The sequence below is a fragment of the Elephantulus edwardii genome, unplaced genomic scaffold (genome assembly GCF_000299155.1).
Source record: "Elephantulus edwardii isolate Elephantulus edwardi_28Jun2011 unplaced genomic scaffold, EleEdw1.0 scaffold00135, whole genome shotgun sequence".
Classification (NCBI taxonomy): domain Eukaryota; kingdom Metazoa; phylum Chordata; class Mammalia; order Macroscelidea; family Macroscelididae; genus Elephantulus; species Elephantulus edwardii.
In genome coordinates, this window is record NW_006399885.1 from 8,116,651 (window position 1) to 8,142,527 (window position 25,877).

The 25,877-nt window shown below is 40.1% G+C and overlaps 1 pseudogene; it reads right to left on the reverse strand.

Annotated features, from left to right (window-relative positions):
• LOC102852537 overlaps window positions 1–25,110 on the reverse strand; it is a 194,957-nt pseudogene extending 169,847 nt beyond the window's left edge.
• Window positions 25,111–25,877: the final 767 nt, after the last annotated feature.

Here is a 25,877-nt window from a genome sequence, read left to right on the forward strand (position 1 = left end):
CCTCTAAACTTGGCTGTAAATGTTATCATAAGATTCTATCATGACAGCATTTTCAAAAGAATTTCAATAAAATTCAAAGTCATAGGAAAGTTTCCCAAATCTTTGAACGAGTAATGATGATAAACAACCATTCTATTATTCATTCATGGGGTGACTAAATTAGACACAACTATTCACTGTATGGGCTCTCGTGGCCTAGTGAGTGGTAAGGAGTTGCACTCAAATCCACCACGTGCTTCCCAGGAGAAAGAAGAGCAATCTCCTCCTGTGTGATTTACAGCCTCGGAATTCCCTAGCATGCCAGCTGTGACCGTACCTAACAACCAACTCTCTTCTAAAGGACCTCTGGTGGTACAGTAATTAAGCACTTGGCTGCTAACAGATAGGGTGGTAAACAAAATCGCCAGCTGCTACAGGAGAAAGATAACACAGTCTAATCCTGCAAAGATTTCAGCCTTGCAAAAGCTATAGACGGGTCTACTCTGTTATGCAGGATCACTGTCCCCACAGAAAAATTCAAACTCACTGACCCTGAGTTTGCAACAACTTTTGGTCGACCCTCCAGCAGGTTTTGTGAGGTTGTTAATCACACAGACTGTTAAATCCATCATTTTTCCAAGATTCAAACCATTATCTTTGAGTTAACAATTGAGCCTTTTAACCTTTGTGTCACCTATTGTTGTTGTTATGTGACATCAAGTCATCTGTGACTCAAAGCAACCCTATGCACAATAGCTCTGAATCCTGCCCTATCTTGAGCCAATCTCACTGTCTCTGACACACTTACCCTCATTATCCCAGTTACTGTATCAATCCATCTCATCTAGGGTCTTCCTCTCCTGTGCTGTCCCTCCACCCTTCTGACCATGATTTCCTTCTTTAAGGACTGGTCCCATCTGGCAATATATTCAAAGTATGTGAGATGGAGCTTCAAAAACCTTGCCTCCAAGGAGAAACTTGGTTTCACCCTCTCCAGGACAGACTCATTTGTTCTCTTGGTAGTTCATGGTATGTTCTCCAACACCGCAACTCAAAGGCATCAATTCTTCTTCTGTGATCCTTAGTCACTATCTAGTTCTCTGATGCATAGCAAGTAATTGTGAAGGTCATGACCCGGCACAGGCACACCTTAGTCTCTAGACGGACATCTTTGCTCTTCAGTACTTTGGAGAGGTCCCTGACAGTGATTTTCCTAGTGTAATTCATCTGATTTCCTGACTGCTGGTGCCAAGACTGTTGACTGTGGAACCAAGCAAGCTGAAATTGTTAACAATCTCAATCTCGTCTCCATCGATCACGGTGCTGCCAATTGGTGAGAATCTTTTTCTTCTTGATGTTGACCCTCCTCAGTTTCAGCAAGCAAGGTTGTATAATCTGCACTTAGGTTCCTTAATAGTTTGGTTTTTTGTTTTTTTGTTCTAACAAAAAAAACCCCTCCCAGCTCTGGTAACCTAGTGCAAGAATCTGCGCTACAATCCCAAAGTGGTTCAAATCCACCAGCACAGGAGAAAGATGAGCAATCTTTTCTCATGCAATTAAATGTTTCAGAGGCTATAATTCACACAGGAAAAGTGGTTTCCAACCGCCTGCCTGTGGGTAAGTAGCACAACATCTTAGCCACTAGATCAGAGCTCAGATAATAATAAAATACTCTCAGACTATCTGATGAGGACATTGTTAGATTATCTGAGGTCTCTTGGAGGGGAGAAAACCTGGTATCTGACAAAGCCTGATACTGTGGGTTTAGGTGCAAAATTAAAGATATCTTTACCTGTCGAATTTTTAGATTTGTCTCTCCATCCAGGTTAGTTGTTGCAATATAACACATCGAATGAGGTTCACTGAGGGAAAGAAAATAAATACTCAATTCCTGACACAAATTTATTGTTGTGTTGCTGTCATGTGCCCTCAAGTTGAAACCAATTTACAGCTGACTCTCCAGCGGATTTTTAGAGATTGTGAACTATATGAAAAGAGACTGCCCATTTTTCTCCTATGGAACAGCTTTGAACTGGCTGTTTTTGGGTTGTAGTACAACTCCTTACCACTAAGCCACCAGAGCCAGCTCAATACAAAATCGTTGTTGTTGTGTGCCGTAGAGTCAGAACAAATGCATAGCTGGCACTCCAGCAGGTTTTCAGAGACAGTAAAAAGGACACTGCCCATCCTTCTCCCACACAGCAGCTAGTGGATTTGAACCGGATGACTTTGGGATTGCAGCACAGCTTCTTAATGTAAGAACCAGGTATCAGAAACTCAGTTTCTGGTAAAGTATAGCTACCCCCACCCCACCCGCTTGAGTGGTTTTTAGCAAACAAACAACCCCCACCTGTGGTAAATCACACACTGATTAGTCAACCTCCATAAAGTGGAATTCTTCTTTGTAAGGACACAAGGGATTTTTTTCCACATTCCTGTATCTGAAGTAACCGATAAGATTCAAATAGGTTTCCAAACCATTTCCCTAACAATCAGATTCAGACAAGTCTCCAAACTGTTTCCATGAGCTATTGCTAACCAATTGAAAGTAGACTAGTACCCAAACTACCTTAAATAGCCAACCATAGCACATATGGTTAGACAAAGAAGTAACAGAGGTATAAAAGGAGAAGCATGCACCAGTTCGGGGTTCTCGGGTGGATGCTGCTGTGTCAGCACACAGGAGCCCGGGTTCAAACTCTAAATAAACTTTGTTAATTTGGCTAATTGGCTCAGTGATCTTTTTGGGGACTCGTCCCGTTACATTTAACACCCCCCTCAACACAGAATTAAGTTCCCAATGATGTCACCTATGGTAGCCATGAAATAAGTTATTATTAAAAAATTTAAAAGAAGACAGGAGATTTCTGATGTTCAAAAACTCTCAAATTCAAACTTACTGTTTCTGAGGTAAAGTCTTCCTGTAGCTGACTCTCTAGTGGGTTTTCAGAGGCTATAAAGGGGAGACTGTCCATCCTTCTCCCTCAGAGCTGCTGGTGGATTTGAACCACTGTAGAGGTGTCTCCTTTGTGTTAGTACTACAACTTCCTATGGACTAGAGTTCACTGATTCTCATCCTACAGACACAAAAACCAAGCACATAGAGACCCCGCAGGGCCAGAGTGGAACTGCTTCTAGGATTTCCAAGGCTGTCATTTTTACAGGAGCAGCTACCACCTTTTCCCTGAATTTGGACTTCTAGCTCTGGTGGCATATGCCTCCGTAGGGCCTTGCACTGCTAACCCACAGGCCACATAAGTGGGGTTTGAATCTACCAGCGTCTCTGTGGCAGAAACACAGGCAATCTCCTCCCATGTGGTTTACCGTTTCCAAAAACCAACAGAGGTCAGATATGAGTCGGTTCTAACTAGATGTATGGAGACAGAAGGAGCCTCAAACTCTAAGAGAGTAACTGTTAACATCACCCATTTGTGGTAACTAAGACAGATGCCATCAAAAGTTCTTTCTGCTTAAATCCCTTTCATCTCATATGCAAATAGAATGCAGAGCTCAAATGCACATCAGGGACAGTTTGGCCTTTTATGGGGGTCAGTTTCTCACTTCACCCACAGTCAGGGTCAAGACAGGCTCATTTCTCTTTTCTACTCTTTCTTTTTATAAAATTTTTTATTTAAATTATGCTTTTTAAAAAAGGTTTACAGATATGTTAGATTTTCTTTCATTCATTATTGTACATGTTACCCCTTCCCTTACCTCTCCCCTCCCCCAGTTGTTTTGTTGTTGTTGTTTGGGGGTTTTTAACATAAAATTTTTATTTTACACAGGTTTACTTACAAAGTTCGTATACATTGCTTTTCACACCTGATCTTTTCCATTTCCTTAACTAAACAGCACATAACAACAATTTTCCGTTTTTGCTTTCTCTTGCCTAAGGGAGGAGACCCTTGGACTCTCAGCTTTATACAACAGTTGCACATCAGACTCCTTACAAGCAAGCATCCCATGGGCTTGGCTGCTCGCCTCCTATATGCCCTCCATCTGTTCAGGAGATGGCATCTCGGGTTCTTCCAGGCATGGCAGATTTCCTCAAAGGAAAGCCTCCACAGGCCTGGAATTACCATACAGGGTTCCTGAGAGTGCAGGGTAATCCAGAACTCTCCACACTTTGTTCTTTTCTACCAGCTCAATCAAGCCTTTAAATGTGTGAAGGTGGGTACATCTTAGCTGTTTTAATGGGGGGAGGTGAAAAGAGCAGCATTTATTGCTGTTGTTGGGTCTTACTGAGTTGACTACTGTTGGAGGCTGCTAGTTCAACTTAGCTGAAGCCATTTTGTAGTTCTCTGAAACCATTTGGTAATTCTCAAAAAACATGTTTTGACACGTTGCCCTGGGAGGATAGGTTTCAGTTTACCCCACCCTGGGAGGATAGGTTTCGGGAAATGCCCTGCTAAGTTTCTGTTTACCAGATAACTTTCAGATTACTAGAAATAACATGATGTTCTTCTCCCCCATTGCGTGTACTTCTCCTCCCCCCATTGTGCTCCTGTATATAAGCTGTGAGTGCTTTCAATAAAATTGAGACTTGATCGGAAATTCTACTTGTCTCCGATGCCTCTGTGCCTCCTGTCCCTTTTTTGTCATTCTTTCCTTCCCAGGGTCCCCGTTGAAAAGATCCCGTGGGCCAGGACAGACTACAACTCCAAGTGAACCTATGAAGAAACAGATCAGAACCTTGGTCCACCCTGCACCATGCCCACAATCTCAGCCATGCTCCAGTCCATGGTTACAATCACTGCGTCGATCCATTCCTCTGAGGATCCTCCTCTCTTTCCTTGACCCTCTACCTTTCCCAGCCTGACACTTTTATCCCAAGGACTGGTCCTTCATGCTAAGATGCCCGAAGTATATGAGATGGAATTTCACCATCCTTGCCTCTAAGCATAGCATTTAGAGAATATAACCTACAACATTATCAGGGGTAAAAAAATCCCAAGACTTTTAATTTTACCTAGCCTCCTCCCCTCAAAGAAAAGATTCATTCTTGTATATGTTGTTGTTGTTCTTGTTGTTGTTGTGTACCACTGAGTCAGAAGCGACCCACAGCTGAACCTCCACCAGCTTTTCAGAGGAAGTAAATCGCACGGGAGGAGACTGCCCATCTTTCTCTCATGGAGCAGTTGGAAGATGCAAACTATGTACCTTTGGACTGGCAGCACAACTCCTTTATTACTAAGCCACCAGAGCTCCCTATTCTTGTGCCAGTAGCATTTTATTGGGAGAAAGAGATAAAGCAAGGTACATATAAGAAAGATGTAGAGTTTAAAAAGCAAACAAGAACAAAGCCCACCACCACTTTCTTATGGTACATCTTTCGCCTCCTTTGCCAAAACCATAAACTCATTGCAGTGGAGTTCATTCTGACTCACAAGAGACTTGACAGGGCAGAGCAGAAATCCCTCAACTGGTGTCTGAGGCTCTACTCTTTATGGGAGCAGATAGTCACATCATTATCCCTTAGAGCAGCCTTCAGTTTGTCATTGAGCTTTTAACTATTTAAGGCACCAGGGGTCTTTTGGTGACCCAAAAGTCTATAATCCCAACCAAATCCAAGAGGGAACAGGTCTCTTCCACAGTACATTCCTTTGTTGCCTGGGTTAATGTACTGTTGTTGTTGTTGTTGTTGTTGTTGTTGTTGTTGTTATGTGCCGTTGAGTCGCCTGCGACTCATAGCGACCCTATGTACAACAGCCCTAAACTCTGCTCTGTCCTGTGCCAATCGCACTGTCTCTGACACTCCCATCCCAATTATCCCAGTCGCTGAATCAATCCACCTCATAGACGGCCTTCCTCTCCTGCGCCGTCCTTCCACCCTCCCAAGCATGATGTCCCTCTCTAAGGACCGGTCTCTCCTCACAACATGTCCAAAGTAAGTTAGACGGAGCCTCAGAATCCTTGCCTCCAAGGAGCCACCCGGTTTAACCCTCTCCAGGAGGGTTAATGTACTACTGGTGGCAAATTGCAAAAGCAGTGCATCTGGTAGAAAGGAAAGCCTGTGTTAGCATATTGCTTTTCCAGGAGTTTAAAAAAATGGTTCTAGACATCAACTGTAGGTGTCTCTCTTTATAAGATTCCCTAAGATTGACGTAAGAATAAAACAATAAATGTAAAATCTGGGGGGTTGTAAGTTTAATTGAACATCCACAGAAACTGTGAACAAGATAGAATTAAACCAAGAATTAAGACAGAAGAAAATATGTATAGGGAAGGGGGGGTAATTAACATATAAAGAGGAATCAACACTTAAATAAACACTTTAAATAAACTTAAATCAACACTTAAATAAAGTTTTATTGGAACACAAGAACACTTTATGTATTGTCAGTATGGCTTCCGTTGATCAAACTGCTGAGTTGAAGACCTTCAACAGAAGAGTTCAAGACCCACCAAGGTGAAAATACTGATTCCCTGGTTCTTTCCAGAAAGTCTATAACCTCAAGTATATGATTAGAGGTATGATATAGCAAAAAGGATGGTGAAAAGCATGAGGAAGGGCTTCTGCCTCTGTTAAAGTTTCTCATTCAGAGAAGAAGTTCTCAGAATGCCCACTAACGTGACTCACCTGGAGGAAACGAGGAACATGTCTGCAGGAAGGTACTGCTCACTCAGGACTTGGACGATGTCGCCCACCTTTACCTTTTCAACCACAAGAGAGAGCACAGAAGAGGGGACTGTCAAAGCACAGGCAGCGTTAAAACACGTCAAAGAGGCTCAAGGGAAAGGGGCAATTTAAAAATATCATTGTTATTGCTGTCACATGCCGTGGAATCAACTGTGACTCAGAGATCCTGTGAACAAGAGATGTGAGTCCTGCCCTATCCTGTGCTATCCTCATCATTGTGACACGCTTGAGCGCACTGCTAGTCACCAGGCCAATCCTTCTTGATGAGAGTCTTCCTCTCTTACGCTGACCCTCCACTTTTCCTGGAATATGTTTTGTCTTTAATGGCTCCATGCCTCTAGAACAGCATGCTGCTGTTCATCCCACAGCACCGAGGCCAGCACCCACATCATGCTGACATCAGTATGGAGCTGGGAAAGGCAACCCTGGAACAAAAAAAGTCCCTTATTGGGAGGAAGGGCATCTCAACTCAACACAGGTGATCTTCTGGCAGGTTTTCTGAGGCTGTAACATACACAGGAGGAGGCTGACCAAATTTCCCCTTCTGAGCCACTGGCAGATCTGAACAGCCACAGAGGTGTAACTCCTTATGGTCTACACCCCCAGAGCTCCCTATATGGGAGAAGAGGAACAAAAAGGAAGAGCTTCCCTAAAAGACCTATTGGTGATGCTAATTTTGAGCTGGGGAATGTTCACAGAACTATCACAGAGTTGCCTTCCCTCTGCTATCTGTGAGCTCCATGCAAGAGAAAGTCTTGATCTCAGTTACATGTCCAGGTTCCAGGGTGCCACAGAAGGTTAAGTGCTCAGTGACTGGCCAGGACGGTTGGTAGTCTGAACCGCTGAGAAGAAAGACTGTCCTCCTTCCAGAAGGTGCACTGAGAAATCTGTTGAACACAGTGCTGCTCTGCACACATAGTCACCACAATCAGAACAGCAACAAGTTCCGGTGTCTGTTTTTCCTTTTTTAAGAATACTATTTGAATGAATTCTAAATTCTCGATAAGGCATCTCAGAACCGATTAAATACAGCAGCTCATATAATAACTTACAGCATTCACCTCAAATAGGACTTAGAAGAGAAATCAGAGTAAATAAATCTTTGTCACTAGGGTGTGACCAAGTTGTCTCTTCTTCATAAGGACCTAACATACAACAGAATAAATCATGCCTGATCTTGCACGGTCTTCACAATCATCAGTAAGAAAACAGAGATAGAAAGATAGACCAACAAACAGACAGATAGAACCAGATAGGTAGGAATACCCAAAACAAAACCAAACCTACTGTGATCAAGTCCATTTTTTTAATTCAAATTTACTTTTAATTTCAGTAAAAATTTACAGAGACTTTGGATTTCCATTCATTCATTGTTACACTTTTCTGCCCTCCCAACCCTCCCCCCTAGTACACTACCCTCTTGGAAAAGGAAAACAAAAATTCTTTCATTGTTTTACAAACCCTTTCCCAGGTCCACTCTACTATGCAGCCTTCGCTCTAGACTCCTGTCATGACAAAAATACCTAATCATGTATCCCTTTTAAACAGTTCTCTTCCCTCATCTGTTTCAATGCAGTATATGTTATTGAACCCATCTTTCTCAGTCTTTCCCCAACCCCAAGATCAGTCCTGTTTTACAACAGTGGCACCATGCAGTATTTGTCCTTTTGTGACTGAGATACTTCACTCAGCATAATGTACTCCAGAGTCACCCATTTTTAATAATATTGCATGAGCTCCTTGTTTTTCAGTGCTGCATGCTATTCCATTGTATGAATATACCACAGCTTCTCTATCCATTCATTTGTTGATGGGCACTTAGGTTGTTTCCAACTCCTTCCTATTGTGAACAAAGACGCAATAAACGTGGGTGTGCATATATACGCTTGGATGTCAGTTATGGTCTCTTTGGGGTATATTCCCAGTAGTGGAATTGCTGGGTCAAATGGCATCTCTATTTGCAAGATCAAGTCAATTTTGACTCATGGCAACCCTTCACATGATTTCCTAAGTGATCAGTCTTTTGGGGAAGAGACTACTTCATGTTTTTACCAAAGAGGGTGAGTGGATTTGAACTGCTGACCTTTCAGTTAGCAGCTCAATATACCATTAGAACTCATTAGGTAGGCAGGTAAACATTAGAATTTCAAAGAAGCTGAAAATTGTAATTAGCTAATAATTCATCCCATAATGTTAGGGGGGCAATGACAGCCAATTAGAACCAAAGAAGTGGGAAGAACATTAATAAGCTTGAAAATCTACATATCACAGAGAGGATAAAAAAAGCAAAAGTCAATTCTTTTAAAAGACTAATTACAAATTTAATGAAACAAAAGGTGTATAAATTACTGAATGGAAAACTAATTTGCACTGTAAACTTTCATCCAAATTGTTGTTGCTGTTGTTGTTATGTGTTGTAAAGTCGCCTGTGACTCATAGTGACCCTATGTACAACAGCCCTAAACTCTGCTCTATCCTGTGCCAACTTTACTGTCTCTGATATACCTACTCCCGTGACCCCAGTCAGAGAATCAATTCATTTCAATGAAGGTCTACCTCTCTATCTTCTCAAGAATGATGTCACTCTCCAAGGACTGGTCCCTCCTTTCAACATATCCAAAGCATGTCAGATGGAGCTTCAGAATCCTTGCATCCAAAGAGCAGCCTGCTTTCACGCTGTCTTAAAACAAATCTGTTTGTTCTCCTAGCAGTCCATGGTATATTCAATATTCTTCTCCAGCACCACAGCTCAAAGGCATCAATTCTCCTTCTATTATACCTAGTCATTGTCCAGCTCTCTGATGCATAGCAAGTAATTATAAAGACCATGTCCTGGATAAGGCACACCTTTGTATTCAGACTGACATTGTTGCTCTTCAGTACTCTGGAGAAATCCCCTGCAGCAGACTTTACCAGTGCAATTCATCTTTTGATTTCCTGGCTGCTGGTATCAAGAGTGTTGATTGTGGAGCCAAGCAAACTAAAGCTATTAATAATCTCAATCTTCTCACCATCTATTATAATGCTGCCAATCATCCCAGTGGTGAGAATCTTTGTTTTCTTGATGCTAAGCTTCAATCCATATTGAAGGCTGCAGTTCTTGACCTTCTGCAGCAAGTGCTTCAGAAACATTATACTAACATTATAGCTAACATAATATACAACATTATAGCTAATGCTTGATGGATCTTGGCTGAAAGCAGAGTACCAGAGGAATATCTATCTGTGTTTAATTGACTATGCAAAGGCATTTGGCTGTGTGGATCACAACAAATTGTGGCTAACTCTGAGAAGAGTGGGAATCCCAGAACACCTGATTGTTTATGCCAAATCTCTACTTGGACCAGAAGGCAGACATCAGAACAGAGCAAGGAAACACTGCATGGTTCAAAATCGAGAAGGGTGTTTGCCAGGGATGTGTCCTGTCTCCATACCTTTTCAATCTATATCCAGAACAGATCATTTGGGAGGCTGGGCTCTATGAGGAGGAATGTGGCATCAGGATTGGAGGCAGACTCATCAACAATCTGTGTTATGTAGATGACACAATCTTTCTTGCTGAAATTCATCCAGATTACAATAAAAATAAATAAATAAATAAAAGACTAATAATATTGACAAACATCTGACAAGGAGAAAAGGGGGGGAGAGAATCAATCAGTACACTGATCACAGAAGAAAATGAAAAGAGACACTCTGATCCAAGATTATTAAAAAGAGGCTAGTATGAAAAATCTTAAGCCAAAAAAAACCTTGAAAATGTAGCAAAATGGGCAAACTCATCAAAAAACATAACACATAAAAGACAATATATAAAAATTAGAAAAGACTGAAGAATTGTGGTGCTGGAGAAGAATACTGAATATCCCCCATGGACTGGTAAAACAACAAGTCTGTCTTAGAGGAAATATGCTCCTCAGAAGCAAGGATGGTGAGACTTGGTCACACATACTCGGCATGTCTTGTCAGGAAGGGCTAGTCTTGGGAAACACATCCTGCTGGGAAAAGTGGAGGATCAGAGAAAAAGTGGAAGACCCTCCACAAGATGTACTGACAGAGTGACTGTAACAATGGGATTGAGCACACCAGAGATTGTGGGGATGGCACAGGATAGGTGAAGTTCAGATCTGGTGTTCATAGGCTCGCTGTAAGTGGTCACACACAGGCACAAAACAACAAACATCCTTAGAGGATGCAAATACAAAATGTCATGAATGACATATGAATAATAAATGAAAATTTTAAATTACAAAAACCAGGGGGCTGGAATATAACAGAGATTGTGAGGATGGTAAAGGAGAGGACAGGTTATCGGTTTGTTTTTCTAGGGTCACTGTGAGTCATAATTGAACTCCAGTGGTGCCTAGCAACAACAGCACAGCCATAAAAGAGCAAATCCATATTAAAAAATAAAAAAAAGTAAAGGGAGCTCTGGTGGCCTAGTGGCAAGAACCTGCACTGCAATCCCAGATGTGCCTGGTTCGAATCCACCAGGTGCTGTGCTGGAGAAGGAGGGACAATCTCCTCCTGTACAAGTCAGATCTGATTTGACTGTACAATGCACAAAAAAGAATAAAATTTCTAAAAAAGTAAACGCCAATTAATAAAATGCCAGGTAAATGTGTCTTCCATAGTAAATGGTACTAAATATTCAAAGAAGAAATTATTCCAAAGTTATCCAAACTTTCCCCAAAGGAGGAAAAAGTAGAATATCCTCCAATTCATGAAGCTGGAAGGACCCTGGTTAAGTCACATCAGCAGTGTGGAATCTGATGAAGCCCAGAACAAGAACTAAAACTCAGAAGCAATTATCATTCACACACAGTATCAAAAAGGAAGAGAAAGAGATCTAATTTCTAAAGTCATCCTGCAGGCCACTCTGAATAGCTATCAGTCAACAGTCCCATCTGAAGAATGACAGCTGGTGTCAACTGCTCCTGTGTCTAAAAATCTACTTCTTCAACTCCACATTTCCCCAAAATAGTGTATCAAAGTCAGTTCTCTGCTTTGTTCAGACAAACTGTGCCTGGCCACTAGACCCAACCAAATGACCCACTGCTAGAGAGTCAACCACTCACCATGACCCCATGTGTGTGTGCGTGGCAGGGTCCAACTCTACCCCATAGGGTTTTTCTTTCTTTTAAAAAAAAAATTAAAATGTTAGCTCAATACATAGGGATAGAGACAGAGATACACACATATATACAGATACATATTTATATATAGTTGGAAGACTCGATGGCATCTTGCAACAACCATTATGCTGTGCCATCGTCATTCCTGACAATTTCCCATCACTATAAAGAAAAATTGCCACTTCCCAAGCAATGGCTCCCCCACCCCACTCTGCCCCTCATGCCCATTAATAAACAGTAATTTCTATACATTTGTCTTATTCTTTCTTGTGAAATGATCATAAAATATGTCCTTTTCTGAATGGAGTAAGATAGCCTTACTGCACTCAGCATCATGTCTTCAAAGTTCCTCCTCGTTGTAGCCAGTATCAAGGTTTTCTTACTCTTTACAAAGAAGGAGTATTCAATCATGTGTATGCACCACAGCCTGCTTATCTGCTGATGGAAATTTAGATTGTTTCCGCCATCAACAATCTTTGCTTCCAAGACAATCTCCTACTTAACTAAGCAATACTAAATTATAAAAAGCAACTCTGTGTTTTCATTTTACGGTTTTGGATTTGTTTTGTGTTGTGGTGTTTTGTTTTGTTTTTTTTTTTTAGTTTCTTCATTTTCACATATAAATTTTGACTGTGCAGGATTAATTAAGAATATACCAGAAAACAGATCCAAGTTATGTGATGTTAATAAAACTATCAAGGACTTGAAACTTCTGTCTAATATAAATAAAGGTTGATCTCAAATCTAATTTAACACAAATTTTTATAATGAAATCAACCCATGAATCTCTTTAAAAAATATTCTTACCTCTTTCCAGGTAATCACTTTCCGTGCATCCTGTCGTAACACTGAAAAAGAAATAACAATGTATTGACTGCATGAGGTATATTTCAAAACAGTAAAATATACCTTTACCCCAAAAATAAATTGATTACTTTATAGAATATTGCCTTTGTTTCTTTAACCATTACTATATTGCAAGAAAGGGAGCTCTGGTGGCCCAGTGGCAAGAAGCTGTGGTTCGAATCCACTAGCTGCTCCGTGGGAGAAGGATGGGCAATCTCCTCTTATGTGATTAATTGCCTCTGAAAACACACCAGAGGGTGAGCTATGGGTCGGTTCCGACTCTATGGTACACAATAACAACAACAACATATTGCATCAAGGAACTCTGGTAGCCTAATGCTAAGGAGCTGCACTGCCAATGCAAAAGCATGAAGTTCAAATCCACCAGCTACTCTGCAGAAGAAAGATGGGTTATCTCTCCCTGCGTGATTTACAGGCTCTGAAAACCCACTGGAGGGTCAGGTACGTGTTGAGTCTGACTCAATGGTAAACAAGAACAACAAAATTCTGCAAGAGTTTATCACTTATGCTCCTATATATTCCATTCAAATGCAGCAATATAGATAACATATTGTAATAAAATACAAAGATAACAGATGAATATTATCAACTGCCATCAACTCAATTCCAAGCCACAGAGACCCTGTATAATGGAGTAGAACTGTCCTCATAGTTTCCAGGGCTCTAAATCTTGCCACATCTTTCTTCTGCAGAGCTGTCTGTGAGGTTGAACCACTGACCTTTAGGTTAGCAGTCACCTCTCTAGCCACTGCACCACCAGGGATCCTATGGATAGATGATAGATAGATAGATAGATAGATAGATAGATAGATAGATAGATATAGATGCTATATTAAGTCCTTTCTAGTCCTAAAGAGAAAAGTTTACAATTACACACTTAAATATTGGCTGAGAACCTGAAAAATAACACAATCTAGAATCCATTACAAAGAAAACACATCCCAAAAGAAGATAATATGAACCAATTATGTAAAGATCAGAACTTTCATAGAGATAGTATTATCCATACTTAATATCCCATTCTTCTCATCTTTTCTTTTATTCTAATTTATCCAATTATTGATTTTTTGCATATTGAAAAAGCATGTATTCTGATTTTTGTCCTTCAAAATTTCATAAAATGCTTGTAAAATTATTGCAAAACTCTGTGAATTTGGATTTTTGCTTCTATACAGGCAGGATAAAGTTCTATCCAATGTCTTACCTTCTGTTTTCTTTCCATTAATTAATTTGTCTGCTTGATGCCGTTGCTGTTCCGGGAGGAAAAAAGTTTCATTACATCTCTAGCTCCAAAATAAGTAATTCAGATCAAAGGATAAATCAGGTAGGTTTACTAAGCAGAAGCAACAAACCTAATTACAAAGTCCTCTTTGGCTGTCAATTGTTTTATTTTCCCTTCACATGACTCTCTTAAGCTTCAATGGCCTTTAGAAGAGTGCTGTGTGTGGCCTTCACTAGCTGACTGCCTTGGCCTGCCTTGCACTTTGGCTCCTTACTAATGTGGCTTATGCTAGACAAGCTCTGTGCTTCAATTCCACAAGTTAATATGTATTTCTCTTTCCCTCTCCCTCTCCTTCTCCGTGTGTGGGTGTGGGTGTGGGTGTGTGCACATGTGCACACGTACGCACACACACACACACACACACACACACACACACACACACACACACATTGATAGTGGTCATGGTGGTGGTGTAGCACCAAGTCAGAACCGACTCTTCAGCCAGTTTTCAGAAGTTGTAGATTGCCCAAGAACAGACTGCCCATCTTTCTTCTATGGAGCAGCTTGTGAATTCAAACCACCTGCCTTCAGCCTGGCAGCACAACTCCTTACCCATCAGGATTGGAGGAAGATGCATCAACAACCTGTGTTATGCAGATGACACAACCATACTTGCTGAAAATGCAGAAAACCTGAGGCATTTACTGTCGAAGGTCAAGGACTGCAGCCTTCAATATGGATTGAAGCTCAACATCAAGTAAACAAAGATTCTCACCACTGGGACAATTGGTAGCATCATGATAGAAAAGAGACTGATACTGTTAATAGTTTCAGCTTGGTTACTCCACAATCAACACTCTTGGTATTGGCAGACAAGAATTCAAAAGATTAATTGCCTTGGGAAAAACTGTTGTTGGCAACCTCTCCAGAGTACTAAAGGGCAATTATGTCAGTCTAGAGACTAAGGTGTGCTTGATCCAAGCGACAGTCTTCACAATTACTTGCTATGCATCAGAGACCTGGATGAAAACTAAGGATGACAGAAGAAATGATGCCTTTGAGATGTGGTGCTGGATAAGAGTACTGAATATACCATAGACTATTAAGACAACAAATAGATCTGTCTTGGAGAGGGTGAAACCAAGCTGCAAGGATTTTGAGACTCTGTCTCACATACTTTAGGCATGTGACCAGGAGGGACCAGTGGAGAAGGACATCATGCTTGGAAGAGTGGAGGAATAGCATTAGAGAGAAAAACCCTGTATGAGATGGACTGACTTAGTAACTGGAGTACAGGTTTAAAGTCTAGGAGACAATAAAATTAGCTCAAGATATGGCAGGGTTCAGAGTTATTGTACACAGGGTCACTGGGAGTCACAAACAACTCAACAGCACATAACAACAACTGTATTTTCTTGCTCAGTTCACATAACAGCATTTTGGTATACAAAAAGGTTCGCCGTGAGCACAAACAAATAAACTGGGATTCCCATTCCTCTCAAAGTTATCCATAGTTTTTTATGATCCACACAATCAAAAGATTTGCATAATCAATAAATAGATCAAACTGGTATTCTTTGCTTTCAACTAGGATCCACCTGACATCAGCAATGCAGCAATGATATTCCTGATGCCACGGCCTCTTCTAAATCTAGCTTGAATGTCTGGCATTTCTCTGTCCTGCTGTTTGCAAATGATCCTCAGCAGTATTTTGCATGCATGGAATAGTAATGATAGTGTCTGATAATTCCCACATTATGTTGGACCACCTTTCTTGAGAATGGGAACACTCATTGATTTCTTCCAATCAGCCATGCAGCTCTCCTCAAATTTCCTAGCATCGAGTAAGGGGCATCTGAAACATTCCAATTGATATTCCATCTATTCTGGGGCCTTCCCCTTCCCCCAATGCCTTCAGTACAGCTTTAATTTCTTCCTTCATTATGACTGGTTCTTGATCATATGGTACTTCCTGATATATTTCAGTGTCAGCCAATTCTTTTTGGCAGAGTGACTCTGTGTAGTCCTTCTATTTTCTTTTGATGTTTCAAGATTTTGACCACAGCCCTGCAACTCAAGGTTTGTATTTATATTTCAGTTCCTTTCAACTGGTGGCTTAGTTGTGAGAAATTGCTCAGCTCGTGTAAAATTAAGTGGTTCAAATTCACCAGTTGCTCTGGAGGAGAAAGATGGGTGATCTTCCCCTGTGCAATTTAATACCTCTGAAAACCCAGTAGAGGGTCAGCTATGGGTTGATTCTGACTCAATGGTACACAACAACAACATGACTGGAGGGTTCAGATAAGAATGAGCAATTTGGGGAGCTCTGGTGGCCTAGTGGCAAGAAACTGCACTGCAATCCCAGAGGAACATGGTTCGAATCCACCAGACGCTCTGCCGGAGAAGGAGGCGCAATATCCTCCTGTACCAGTCAGATCTGATTTGACGGTACACACACACAAAATAATAAAAACAAAAAAACAAAAGCAAGAATGAGCAATCCATGATTTGATCCGAACCTAACCTAAAGCTTTTAATAGAGACTAGAAAACGCTTTCATGTTCTAAGCTAACCAAAATGCAACCACTTGAACACATTTTACTGATGGTATGTCTTTATAAAACACAGAAACAATCAGGCAGAAGTGTGTGAATAATTATAGCCAGTGGTTTTGGAAAATGGGCACATGAACATTGCCTCCTGTTCCATAAGACCAGAAGAACTGGATGGTGTTTGCTATGCATATACAATGTATGTATGCATGATATAACAATATATGTTATATATGCATAGCAGTATGTTATGCTATGCTCTGCATACCAATGATAATTTTTTATCAAATTTGAGTAAAAAGGAAGGGATCTCAAAAGTTTAACACGTGGAGCATCAGGCATAGCAGGTGAGGTCAGAGGAAATGAAGGCCAGTGTTAAGTATCTCACTTCTCTTCCTGTACTACCAAAAACAGTTGGCTCAGGGAAAGGCATAGCAAAACTCATGGAGAAGAAACCAAATGACTCAGCACATCCTTTAAAATTGTCACTTATGGATGGAGCATGTCCCCAAAGATGTAATCATAGTTCAAATAACAGTTTTTAAGTCCCGTTAGGCTCTCAAATAGAAAACCCAAAGAGCAACAGAAATTAAAATTGGACCCTCAAATTTTAATGCACTCTTTACACCACCTGTATACTTGGAGAAATTAGGCTAGATCCAACCAACTGCCTAAAAGGAGAAAAAGATCAATAAAGATAACGGTTTCATTCAATGCAGTAAATTTGAGAGTATTTCACGACTCAATAGCCAACTTACATAATCTTCTATAATCTCTTTGATGCCTGAAACTGTAAGAATGATCACCAGAGGCAGCACAGTTGTGTATTTTCCTATTGGAGAGATATCTGAAATTTGCTGTAAAATAACCAGAATTGTACTATTAATCTGATGGGAAATCCTTGTTCAACTTTGCTAAAACTCTGAGTCCTATTACCAAGGACATAACCCAGGACATGCAAACAAAAACCCAGTGCCATCAAGTGAATTCTGATTCACACCAAGCCCGCAGGACTGGACAGAACTGACTTAAAGGGTTTCTCAGGCTATAGTCTTTACAGAAGCAGACTGCTTTCTCTCTTCCTCTGGAGCAACTGGTAGATTTGAAGCAACAATTGTTCTAAGTCCAACAATTAATCCACTGTACCAGCAATAAACACAACAAATGAAAAGAGGAAGACTTTTTTTTTATTTATTTTAACGAAAGTTGACATAGACTTTGGATTTCCATTCATTGTTGTACTTTTCTCCCTGCCCACCCCTCCCCCGCAATTCGCTTTTCTCTTTGAAAAGTAAAGGAAAAAATTATTTTCATTGTTATCCAATCCCTCCCCCAACTCCACTCCACTATGCTACCTTCATTGTGGACTCCTGTCATGACAATAATACCTAATTATATATCCCTTTTAAACAGTTCTCTCCCTCATCTGTTTCAATGCAGTATACATTATTTATCCCTTCATGTCTTCTCCTTCACGTGACTACAACATCTCAGTGACCCATTACTCATTTTTGTCTCCTTCAAAGAGAAAATTCAAATGTTTGTTTAAAACAGTAACTTTGGGAGTTCTGGTGGCCTAGTGACAAGAGGCTGCACTGGAATCCCAGAGGTACACAGTTCAAATCCACCAGATACTCTGCTGGAGAAGGAGGGTCAGTCTCCTCCTGTACCAGTCAGATCTGATTTGACAGTGCGCACACACAAAAAAATAATAAAGTAAAATAAAAATTTAAAACAGTAACTTTATAAAACAATAAAATTCCAATAATCAACAATTTTAACTGAAGTTTACTTTTTTTATACAAAAGAGAAAAATCTTGGAGGCCCAGTTAAAATAACTAAGGTGAAAAGTAATTGGGCTGGCATTGGAAGATAACTCATTGACAACCTGGGGAAGACAAATGACATGACCTTGCTGGAAGTCAAGGAGCCTTGAAACACTTATTGATGGTCATCAAAGACTACAGCCATCTGTATGGATTACAGTTCATCATAAAGAAAAGAGAACTCATTGCAACTGGGTTGGTAAGCAGTAGCACGATAAATGGAAAAGATACTGAGGTTGTTAAAGAATTTAATTTTACTTGGATCCATAATCAATGCTCATAGAAGCAGCAGTCAAAGAGCAAAGGAAATATTACATTGCAAAATCTGCTGCAAAAAAAAAAGATCTTTAAAATGCTAAAAAGTAAAGGTCTCATTGTGGATAAATAAGACTGAAGAAGAACCAATATCTTTGAATTAAGGTGTTGCAAATACCACCAAAAATACCACAGACTGACAGAAAAATTAACAAATATGTCCTGTGAAGAGAACAGCCAAATGCTCTATAGAAGAAGGGATGACCAGACTTCATCTCACATGCTTTGGGCAGGTTATCAGGAGAGACCAGTTGGATTTGAACAGTGTGCCTTTGGGATTGCAGCAGAATTCTTACCACTAGGCCTCCAGAGCTCCTTGTCATAAAGTGAAGGGTCACTGAAAAAAGGAAGCTCCTCAATGAGATGAATAAATCCTCACTGGGCATCTGCAGCAATCATTGAGTACCTGGACCTCAAACATGGCAATGACTGTGAGGATGGCATGGAACCAGAGCTTCATTTTGTTATACATAAGATCCCAATGAGTGGAAACCAACTAGACAGCACCTAACAACAATGGTGCTTAAAACATGAGAAGTAAAGTGATTGGAACTGGGGCTGCAGTGGCCTTCTGACTGGAAAGTGTTAGGAATTAGGTTATGCTCCAGAAAGCACTGGGGAAGTCCTAACAGCTTTGTTTGTAAGCCTGTTTGTAAATAGAGTTTCTCTTGTGTTGTGGTAATGAGGTCGTACCAGAGTGCCATGCGTCCTGAGGCTAGTCCCTTTTGAATAGACCTCATAAAAAGAATAGCGTGAACCCAGAGAAAACAGACATGCTGTGAAGATGCAGCTACAAGAAGCCAGGGGAGAACTGGGATTTCTGGAGTCTCTGGTGGCACAATGATTAAGGAGCCAACTACTCACCAAAACAGCCAAAGGCATAGTTGATAAAACACAAGTAGACATCCCTTCTGGTACTCTCTGCTTTCAGCTAAGACTCATCTGACATCACCAAAGATACCCCTAGTACTATGATGTTGTTGTTGTTCTTGTTGTTCCTGTTGTTGTTATGTGCCATCTGTAGCTCTGTAACTCATAGAAACCCTATGCAAAATAGCTCTGAGCCCTGTCCTATACTGAGAAATTTTCACTGTCTCTGACACACCTAACCCTATTAACTCAGTTACTGTGTCAGTCTATCTCATCCAGGGCCTTCCTCTCTTGCACTTTCCCTCTACCCTTCCAAGTATGATGTCATTCTCCAAGGACTGGTCCCCTCCTGATCATAGCCTCTTCTAAATCCACCTCGAATCTCAGGGAGTTCTCTGCTGATGTACTGCTCTGCTGTTGTTGAGTAACACAGAGTTGGAATCGACTCATAGCTGACTCTCCACCAGGATTTCAGAAGCGGTTAATCTCACGGGAGGAGATTGCACATCAATACCCATAAAAAGTACAACCTTATGAGGCAGTTCTCTCACATGAGGTTCCTATTAATCATCATCAACTCCATAGCATTCAACAATAACTACAAGGTGAAAATACAAAGATTATCTCTGAGGATTCAGTGAGTCATGGAGAGATAGAACACAAGTCTAGACCTACCTAAATTTAGACTCCTAGTCTCATTAACATTACACGCAAGCAAAATCTTGCTGTAGATAATCCAAAAATGTTTAAGAGTACATCAGTAGAGACCTACCCGAAGTTCAAACTGGATTAAAGAAACCATGACACCAGGGATATCACTGCTGATATCAGTAGGATTTTGGCTGATAGCAAAAGTTTTATTGACCATATAAAGACATTTGACTATGTGGATCATAGCAAACTACTATGGTTAACATAGAGCATGAAAATCACAGAATATTTAACTATGCTCATATGAAACCTATACCTAGACCAGCAGGCTGTTGTACAAACAGAGGAGGGGAATACTGCGTGGTTTAAAATCAAGAAAGATGTGCTTTGGGACCATACCTTTTCTCCACACCTATTCAATCTGTATGTTAAGTAAATCATTTAGGAAGCTGGACTTTATGAAGGAGAATGTGGCAGTAGGATCAGAGGAAGACTAATCAACAACCAGCTTTATGCAACAGTCTTGCTTGCTGAAAGTGAGGAGAACTTGAAACACATGCTCCAGAAGATCAAAGACTACACTGTTCAACTTGGATTACATCTCAATAACAACAAGACAAAAATCTTCATCACTGGGTCAACAGGCAACATCATGAGGGAAGGAGAAAAAAACCTGAAATTATCAACAATCATTTTACTAGGAATCCACAATCAACACCCTTGATATCAGCAGTCAAAAAATCAAAAGACATATTACATTGGGAAAGTCTGCTGTCAGGGATATCTCCAAAAGACTGAGGAGTAATGATGTCAATTTAAACACTAAGGAGAGCCTGCATCAGGTCATTTGCTGTGTAGGCCAAGCTGCATGTGAGAGCTGGGCAATTAATAAGGATGATAAATGGAGAATCAAAGTCTTTGATTTCTGGTGTTGGAAAGAGTACTGAATATCTCATGGACTGCTAACAAACCAAACAGATGGAAAAAGTGTAGTCAGAATGCTCCTTAGAGGCAAGGATGGTGAAGCTTCATCTCACCAGGCATGTTTGTGTGGGAGGTTCTATTACCTGATAAGGGATCTCATGCTTAGAAAGGAAGAAGGTCTTCAAAAGAGAGGAAGACCCTTGATGAGATGGATTAACATAGTGACTGCAACAAAGGGCCAAAGTATGTCAGAGATAATGGAAATAGCACAGGATAGCACTGGATTCAGCTTGGTTGTTCACACACTATCAGTCATACTTAACCAGAAAGCACATAACAATAGTCTCAAAAACTGCAATGGTATTTGAGATTTAACAGTTAAAGCTGTTTTGGCTTTTTTTTTAAAAAAAAAAAGTATTCTTTGCAAACTAGAATAACATCTTGTTATGATGGAGGTGACATAGATGACCAAAGTCAGTCAGATAATATCCCATTAGAGATTATAATCAGGATGAAATGTGAATGCATTTGTCTACTGTATATCCACATATTGGTTTTAGGTTTTGTTAGTCAAAAATTGAGTATCAGTGTCAGTGTCAGCTGAATAACTTCAATATTCAAGAAGAGTGTTCTGTTCTAATAGAATCTGAGTGTATTCTGTACACTCAATGCTCTGATCAGCTAAACAAACTTCTTAAAAGATTTTTTTAACATTTAACGTTTAAAAAATATTACCTGCAACAGAGCAATGAAAAGGAAGAAGGCATTGGCAGCTTTGCTAAACTGCAGATACAAATATCGAGGGAAGAAAGACAGCAAGCTGTACTTCACTGTGCTGTTGGGGGAAAGAAAAGGGTCATTGTCAATTGCCATTCTAAAATCTAAAAACACAAAAACAAACCAAAAAGCCTCACAAGAAATTATAACTCAAAAGTGATTAAACAAAAAAAAAAGTGATTAAACATTGTTAAAAAACACTGATCCTTTAACCTTTTATTTAAAGCACTCAGTTATTATCTAGGGAACTCTGGTGGCCAGATTGTAAAGCGTCACACTAACAAAAAGCATGCGGCTCACATACACCAGCTGCTCCGTGGGAAGAAGATGGGCAGTCTCCTCCCATGCAATCAACTGCCTCTGAAAACCAGCCAGAGAGTAAGCTATGCATCAGTCCCAACTCAACAATGCACAGCAACAACAACATTTTAGGAAAACAATTTCAAGTTTAAAAAAACCCACAACTTTACTTATTTTTTGGAAATAAGTGATATGGTGTCAATGTTGTTAAGTGTAACTGAGTTGGAATCATCAAATAGTCAACCCTCCAGAGGGTTTTCAGAGGTAAATTACACAAGAGGATGATTGCTCATCTTTCTCCTGCGGAGTACCTGGTGAATTTGAACTGCCTGCCTTCAGGTTAGCAGCACAACTCCTCACCCACTAGGTAAGTAAAGTGAATATGGAAAAATCAAGGATGAAAAATCACTGAAAGTGGCATGCTGTCTAAATATATCAAAATGGAAAGCCAAATATAGAATGGATATATTGCTATCTTTTATAACATTTATGACTGAGAGGACCCAATGATTTACTTGTTTACAAGAGGTCTTAGCTGGGCAATGATCCATACTGTTGGCTGCTAACCATGAGATGCAGGTTCAAATTCACCTCAGTACAAAGGTCTGGCAATATACTTTTTTTTAATCACTTTTATGCTATTATTTTACATTATTTTTTAATTGGTTTGCTTATAAAGTTTATGTACTTTGTATACAAAGTTTCACACCATTCTTCATTTATACTGTGTTTCATACAATCATTCTCATGCATTATGTTTTATAAAATCAATCAACATAGTAGCCTAGTAAGCAACAAATGATGGAGAGGATGTAGAGAGGTGGGAACACTGTGGGATTGTAAAATGGTGCAACCAATCTGGAAGACAGTTTGGTGTTTCATCAAAAAGTTGAACACTCCAAGGAATTAGAATTGAGGCACATATGGAAATGGGTACACCAATGTTCATAGCAGTGTTATTCACCATGGCACTATACTTTTAAAAGTCAGACACTCAAAATGTGATGGAATGAGTCAATAAATGAAATATGATGTATGCATACAAAGGCAAAATTATGAAAGGAGATGCTCACAGAGGGGGGCACATGCACAGAGGCAGGCATGAGCACAGTGGGTGTGCACAGAAGGCAGCATGCACAGAGGGCAGCACGTGCAGGACAGATGGTATTTGAGTGAGAACTGTTATTAAAACAATTAGGTTGGGAGCCGAAGGGAGCAGTGACTCTCAGTGGGAAGCAGTAAGCCTCAACATGAGCCTCAGTAGGGAGCAGCGAATCTTGGTGGGGAGTATTGAGCCACAGCAGGGAGCAGCGAACCACTGTGGAGGTCACCCACCAGAAGCAATCAGGACAGTGGGAATTTGAGTGAGGTTCTTGAAAGGAATCACTGCTGATTGCTGGACCACATGGGACTCTTAACCTTAAGCAAGAGGAAGTGGGACAGCTGGAACTTGACTAGGGTGGCAAACCCAGTTCTCAAGGGGAAAACTCAGGCTTTCTAGTTGTCCTTTCAGGTTCCCCCACACATCCCCCCTTCCTGTGTGCACGCCACCCACCCACCCCGCCCCACGTGCATCTATGCATGCATCCACCCTACGTGTATCTGTGCTCATGTACCTGCACAACCCTCTTCTGAAACACTGACTTCAGATCAAGAACCTGCTATAGCCTCAGGCGTGAAAAACTCTACCACAACAATGTCACAGAAGCAGACAACCTCATATCCTACACAATCCCAAAAGAAGATGTAACCCAAAAAAAATCACACCGTGTCAATGGATTTCCTGAAGCCAGAAAGTCTAATGGAACTTTATGACACAGAAATAAAAAGAACAGTGACTGGATATTTTCAATGGGTGAAAGACAAACATGAAGAATTACAGGACACTGCAAGCAAAAACCAAGAGGAGCTTAAAAAAAAAAAATCCAAAACAATGTAGATAAAAACAAACAAGGCATCAGAGGCTCTGGAAATTCAAGAAACCGCAATCCAAAATATGAGGTCCAATGTTTCAGATGCTGACAACATGATGGAGGGATGTATGAACAGAGTTGAAGAGATGGAACACAGAACCTGTGAAATAGAAGATAAAACTGTCACCACTGATGTGCTAGGACAAAAAGTAGAATCAAAAAGGAAGGAAAAAGAAGAAAGCATAATAATAAAGTGGGACACTAACAAGAGAAATAATATGTGCATAATCAGAATTGCAGAACAGGAAGAAGCAAACAAAGGCACCGAAAAGAATGTGGAAGAATTATTAGAAGAAAATTCTGCAGTCATAATGAAGAGTGAGAGAAAATATATTCAAGAAACTAAGCAAACACCATATAGAATAGACCCCAAAAGAAAAAAACCAAAGCATGTCATAGTCAAATTTGCCAGAATGAAAGATAAGGAAAGAATTCTGAAAGCAGCAAGGGGGAAACAAAGAGTAACCTGTAAGAAAGAGCAAATAAGATCAAGTGCTGGTTTCTCAGCAGAAATCATGCAAGCAAGAAAATAGTGGAATGGCATATAGCAAACACTCGAAGAACACAACTGTCAACTAAGAATACTGTACTCAGCAAAACTGTCCATCAAATATGAAGGAAAGATCAAGATATTCCCAGAAAAACACATCCTAAGGGAATCTGTAAAAGCAAGACTAATGTTGCAGGAAAACACTGAGACATCCTTCTTACAGAGGTGACACAGAAAGCAGGATGGACCAAAATAATTAGCAACAACACCAGAAAGAACTCAACAATATGATAGCAATAAAACATTGCCTCTCAATAATCACACTGAATGTGAATGGTTTAAATGTACCACTGAAGAGAAAAAGAGTAGCAGATTGGATAAAAACCCAAAATCCATCAATAAGTTGTCTATAAGAGACACACCTGAAAAATGAAGATAAAGAAAAACTAAAAATAAAATAGTAGGAAAAGACCTTCAGTCATGGCAACTGTTGGCCCCCTGTTTTTCACACTCCCTGTTCTATATCATTCCTGGTAGTCTGTCTCATTATTAATAATTATAAAAATACTTTACCCTCGGTCTGCAACATTCTGGCACCCGAACTTGGGACAAGGTGGTGGGGTTTTTTTGGATAAGGTGGTGGTTTCTCTTTCATTCTCTTTTTTGAGCAGACACCAGGAACCAAAAGGGAATTCACTCAGGGTAAGTGAAACTTTCAGGAAAATTAAAAACAGGTCATGAGAGAATCTTCACTCCTTGGAAGTTAAGGATAGAATTAGAAAAAAAATCATGAGGATTCTCTCACCCCTTGAAGGACAAATTTGAGGGAAGAATTAGAAAATATTTCATGGGGACCATACCCCACCCTCTGAAAATGTATTAAAAATTCAGAGGTAGAATTGAAAAAAAAAAAGTCATGGGGGACGCCCCATCCTCTGAAGCTCAATATATTTTTCTCATAAAGAATTAAGAGCTCAGGGGTAAAATTAAGAGAAAAGTCATTTTTGCAGTTGTTTCAGTATGTATAGTGACATTATGGGTTAAAGCTAGTAGGTAGAGCTTAGCCAAATTTTAAAACTCGGTATAATGTTATGGGAGATTTACAAATAGCACATAAAAAACAAATTCCTATTGAATTTTAGCCAGTATGGACTTTAATAGGAATAGTAACCGTTTGGGTTGATTGTTTAAGTTTGTTATTGTTGTTTGTTGTCTTATTAGGTTTAATGTAATAATAGTACTTTCAGCTCATACAATTTGATAATTTCAGTGAAATATGAAAAGTAAGAGACTGAAGCTAACTTAAGAGAAAAATCTTGATTTGGAAGATGAAGTAAGCAAAGAATAAGTTATAAA